This window comes from Pongo pygmaeus, chromosome 11, assembly GCF_028885625.2.
Source record: "Pongo pygmaeus isolate AG05252 chromosome 11, NHGRI_mPonPyg2-v2.0_pri, whole genome shotgun sequence".
In the NCBI taxonomy this organism is placed as follows: domain Eukaryota; kingdom Metazoa; phylum Chordata; class Mammalia; order Primates; family Hominidae; genus Pongo; species Pongo pygmaeus.
In genome coordinates, this window is record NC_072384.2 from 27,977,629 (window position 1) to 27,983,900 (window position 6,272).

Consider the following 6,272-nt stretch of genomic DNA (forward strand, 5'->3'; position numbering starts at 1 on the left):
GTTTATCCAGAAGTTTCCTTTTATGTGTGTACACAAAAAGGATTCAGGTTACATATATTGATACTTGTTGGATATAGGAAGGAAATATGGGTGAAGAGACTCCCATGAAGAGGGGTGGGTTAGCAAGATTAGACAGGCATTCCAAAGGAGTAATGCCTTAGAATATACATACTCATTTTCAGCAATGCTGGTTTTTTTTTTTGTCTGAAGTATAAAAAAAGATGTTTTGGGGTCAGGCACAGTGGCTCACACCTGTAGTCCCAGCACTTTGGGAGGCCGAGGTGGGCGGATCACCTGAGGTCAGGAGTTCGAGACTAGCCTGGCCAACATGGCAAAACCCCATCTCCACTAAAAGTACAAAAATTAGCCAGGCATGGTGGCGGGTGCCTGTAATCCCAGCTACTCAGGAGGCTGAGGCAGGAGAATTGCTTAAACCCCATTAAACCCCAGAGGCGGAGGTTGCAGTGAGCCGAGATCATGCCACTGCACTCCAGCCTGGATGACTAGAGAGAGACTCTGTCACACAAAAAAAAAAGAAGAAGAAGATGTTTTGAGTTGGTTCTTGCCTATACATTAACTGTGATGGTTAATACTGAATGTCAACTTGATTGGACTGAAAGAGGCAAAGTATTGTTCCTGGGTGTGTCTGTGAGGGTGTTGCCAAAGGCTATTAACATTTGTGTCAGTGGACTGGGAAAGGCCAACCCACCCTCAGTCTGGGCAGGTACAATCTAATCAGCTGCTAGTATGGCCAGAATAAAAGCAGGCAGAGAACGTGAAAACACTAGACTGGCTTAGTCTCCAAGCCTACATCTTTCTCCCATGCTGGATGTTTCTGGCCCACGAACATCGGACTCCACGGTCTTCAGCTTTGAGACTCAGACTGGCTTCCTTGCTCCTCATCTTGCAGATGGCCTGTTGTGGGACCTTACCTTGTGATCATGTGAGTTAATACTCCTTAATAAACTCCTCTTTATATATACATCTATCCTATTAATTCTGTCCCTCTAGAGAACCCTGACTAATACATTAACTTTTGGCATGGAGTGCAAAAAATGACTGGCATTTCTCTCCAGGTAAGTCTATTTCTGTTTTTCCCAAGAACTAGCACAACGTCTACTCAGTTACTTTCTGGCTAAATAGTTGGAAATTTTGTTCCTAAGCTGAAAGGAACACTTTTTGCTTTCTGTAAATATGTGAGAAGAACCCAGACCTCCCAGGCATGTGTTTCTTCTATATAATCACAGCTGGGCCTTGGTGATGGTTTGACTGAATCATGCACCTTGCATCTCCCCAGCAGGGAAAACTAATGCTAGCATGAACAGCTGTGCATCTTTACAAGGCTGAAACACTCTCATTTACTCTACTGGGGGTGAACATTTTCAGATAAAATAAGAGACAACTGTGATCTGATAAAAATATATATATACATATATATGTGTGTATATATATATATATCAGTGTTCCAAATAGGGATGAAGTTAGCTAACCTTTTTTTTTCTTTCTATAATAAGCTACTTTCTCTTTTATAGACAGTTTTTTGTTGAATCTATGGCAACCTAAGTTTGTAAACCTCACTGTAAAATCCCATATGTTCCTGATTTCCTTGAAGATCGGGCTGTGTTCAAGTCCCCCACCACCGAGCTGTGAAAGTTTAAAAATGTCTTAGCTTATAAAATGTACTGATCTACCAAGGAGTGTTTCCTTTATATCTCGTGAGAAGCTTTTTATTGAAATAGTGAGAAATAGAAAAACTCAAGACGTTAGAAATAAAGACGGTTTCAGAGATCATTTAGAGTGACTTCTAAAATAAGTTTAGAATAATTTTGATGAATTTGGATGCTGTAAATGTTTTAACTTAGAGGCTAGTTTGAACGAAACATTTCAAATAATATAAGGCCAGGCACAGTGGCTCACACCTGTAATCCTGGCACTTTGGGAGGCTGACCACTTGAGACCAGGAGTTCAAGACCAGCCTGGACAACCTGGTGAAACACTGTCTTTACTAAAAATACAAAAATTAGCCAGGTATGTTGGCATGTGCCTGTAGTGCCATAGTCCCAGCTATGCTGTGGGCTGAAGTGGCAGGATCCCTTGAACCCAGGAGACAGAGGTTGCAGTGAGCTGAGATCGCACCAATGCATTCTAGATGTCTAGGTGACAGAGTGAGACTCTGTCTCAAAAAAAAAAGAAAAAGGAAAAAAAATTCAAAATAATATAAATGCTAATAAATATCATCTAGAAAGTTTTTTTCTACAAAAATTCCTTTATTTCATTTTATTCCATTGATTGATTTTCTATATACCATAGTGAAAATATGTCAATTTATTTTTATTTTACTGATTTTCTTATTAGTACTATTACTTTCTCAATTACATTGCTAATTAAAATTTAATTTATTAATCAGTTTTTTGACAAAAATAAATTTTCTATTCATCAATTCTGATGTATTATTTTGCTGTTATTAGTTCTAATTTCAATTTTCCTGGGTCAGGTAATAGTGTTTTTCTCTAGCAAATATTTTCTTAGTGTTTCTTTTAGCAAATATGAGAAATTTTGTGAGAAAGAGAAAAAGGGAGATAGATATGGGGAAAAGACTGGCACAGTGAGATAAAGAATTGAGAAAGAGAGTAAAGTGTAAGAATACAACAGCAAAAAGGTGTCAGAGAGACATCAACAAAGAGCCAGAAGATGGAATATTGGCACTATCACATTTGGTGACCTATTCAAATTCTTCTCTTGACTTAATCCAGCTCTAGCCATAAACATAGTGAGATTTGACCTATCCTTTTCTCCGAGGTGAGTGTCTTTACTCCCAATACCGAGCATGGTCTAACCCTAGCTGTCTTTGCAAGTTTCAGGCCTGCAGCCAAGCAGGTTGCTTACTTCAGCTCTGCATTTATGCATTACCAAGTTTCATATTGTGTTAGGGTGTGATTGTATTTTTATTACTATTTTTCTCCATTTTGACTATCATTGTTTATATATAGTGGAGAGAAATATGGAACACTGACAGTGAACCTTCCAACCATCCCAAGTATAAGTGAACCTTCATTCATTACATTTTAATGAATGAAGCAGCACAGATATAATGTGTGCCAGGCACTTCACTACCTCCATCTTAGTCACCCAGATGTACTTCATTCTATCCACGGACATTAGAATTGTTTAATACTCTTTAACCACTTTTTGGTGTATCTTGAACTTTGTTTCTTTGATAGTCACATGTATACTTCTTCTCTTTCAACGTTTTGAATTAAATTCATGCTCTTTCTATAAGCCTTGAGTATCAATAATAGCTATACAGCAGAGAAATGGCTCTCTTAAGAATAACTATTTCAGTCAATCTACAATTCAGTAGCATTGACTAAGTACCTGCAAAGTATTAGGCCCTCCAGTTGTTTATGAAGGGTTGAGAACCTTACAAATTATTTGGCAATTTAAATCACTTACAAATGCACCCTTTATTTGCCTGACAATGCTATTTATTTTCTCATAGAGGGATGACTTATACTGGCTTTCATTTTTATATTATTCACGAACTCTAGTTTGAATGCCAATGTTACCCATCAGTGGCTGGAAACTGTAAATTGTACACTTAGAGAAATATTCCTTTAATTAGAATGATAGACTCTGGAATCGCTCCCATGTGTTGGCTTATAACCCTAGAATGTCCTTAAATGTTATCTTGTCACTAATTATCCAAAACAAAGCCATTAGAGCCTATGGAAATCATCAAAAGATGGATGAGCTTGACCCTGAATGAACAGTGAAGTCAGCTACAGGTTGAGATGCTGACCAATAAAACATGTGACTCCCAGGACATTAGGAAAAGAAAGATACTGTGATCCAAAATCATGGCAAATCTTGCAAAGGCTTTTTTGCACATGATACAGTTCTGAAGCTTAAGCCCTTTTATCTGGTCAGCATAGTTGAGTAGAGAGAGCCAGAAGTTGGAATCAAACACACAGGCTTGTATTTTGGTAGTAACTTTCATTCCTCAAATTCAACAATTATCTATTGTGTACCCACTGTGGGCTTTGCACAGTGTGAGATACTAGGGAGACAATTAAAACCAACATTCTGCTATCATGAAGCTTAATTAAATAATAATAATCATCATTCTTAAGTTACAATTGTAATGAATGCTACACAGAAGAAGTAGAGCATGTGATAAATGCCTGTCACGAGAAAACCAATCAAGGTTAGGAGTAGAAGCTGAGAGAGGTTTAGGAAAGTTTACCAAAGGAAATAAAACATAAACTGACATATTAAAGACTCAGTTAAAGACAAGTTGAGTCAGGACAAAATGAAAGGAATGTAGAGAGGTCTAGGCAGAAAAGCCGCATGTGGGATAGCTCTCAGGTGTGGTTGGCACACCCAGAACACACAATGTCTATGGGCCAGCTAAGCTGATTATTTCTTCCATAAAATGCCATGATAGTGACACTTTTCTAGGACCAACAGACTGGCATAAAATATAGCTAACAATTGAGTACTGTGCAGTTCAATACCACAGAGAGTAAACTTCAAATGTTCTTATCACAAAAACTGTTACATATTTGAAGTGATAGATATCTTCGTTAGCTTAATTTAATAATTCCACATTATATTAAAAATCATAACAACACTTTCTACCCCATTAATATATACAACCACAATTTATCAATATATAACAAAAATTAGTAAATATTTTGTTTAAAAAGGAATGGTCTAATTTTATATAATACCTAGTGCCTGCAAACACACATACATACCCATGGCGAGATTGCAAAATACGACCACAGTTTTGAAATGTGAAATGGAATTTTGTGTGAATTATAGAATCTTAGAACTAGAAAGGGCCTTAAAAATAATCCTGAACAACATTTTCTTTTTAGATTAGGTCAATAAGATTGGAGCTTGTTATTTACCCAAGATTACAAAGTTTCTTAGAGGCAAACCTAATAATAATGCATTTTCTGATATTGAATTAATTGATCTTTCTTCTATGCACTGAGTTTTGAACTGGATTTTTTGTTTATATCACATATTACTCAAGATTACATACCAAATGTTGAAGTCAAAATTTGAACCCAGGTTGGCCTGATAGCAAAATCTGTGTACTTTATACCAAAGCATAGTGATAATAAATGAAAGAATCAAATTGTGAAGATGAATGTGTGAATGAACGTATGAAGCTACACAGCAGTATTATGAATTAGACAGTGTTTTTATTGAACACAGAATAATAGTTTTGAGAACACTTTTATTATTCAGGGTTTTTGCTTTTTTTTTTCAACAGAATCCGACTCTGGCTATGTAAGATAAAAAGGAGATTTATCATAAGAACCTAATATTGGTGGGAGGCTTGGAAAATAAGGATCTAGGGATTCTAGAGCTTGGCAACAAAAGCAGTTGAGCCAGGATTTCACTGCTGCTTCCGTGTCTGACTACGTGGCAGTAGAAGATACATTTCAGCCATCAACTCACCTCTGTGGTGCATGCTGTAGATTCAAAGGCCTTGAAGCAAATGTATGGTCGGCTGGTTACGCAAGGATCAAATGCTTCTTTGTCTGGGAGTGGAGAGATAAAAAACATCCATCTTCGATTTCTATTGTGGGAGGTAAGACAATATATCCCGCTAATACTACAAACAATGGGGACTTTCTGTAAAATAAGAAGGAATATTGGATATTTGATAACTAAAATCATACATATTTCACTACAACACTTTTGGTGAATATTGATGACAGTAGGAAGCAAAGTAAAAAATAAGCTTAAGTAAACTAATACTTTAAATGTGTCTTAGAAGACTGTTCATTGACACTATGAGAAAGAAGATTAATTCTAAGCAATTAGCTTAAAGCAGAGAGAAGATAAGCCAACATCAATAACATTTGTGATTCTAAAACTGTATAAAAAATGAAAGCCAAGAACTAAATACAGTTGGCCCGCCACATCCACTGGTTCAACATCCATGGATTCAACCAACTGTGGGTAAAAACTATATGAAAAACAATAAAAAATAACAATATAACAATAAAAATAATACAAATAAAAATAATGTAGTATGACAACTATTTACATATGGTATACATTGTACTAGGTATTAAAAGTAATCTAGAAATGGTTTAAAGTATATGTGAAGATGTGCATAAGTTATATGCAAATACTATGCCATCTTATTTAAGGAACTTGAAAGTAACTGAATTGTGTTATCTGCAGGGATCCTGGGATCAAACCCTGACAAATACAGAGGGATGACTGGATGCAAATATTATTTTATATTT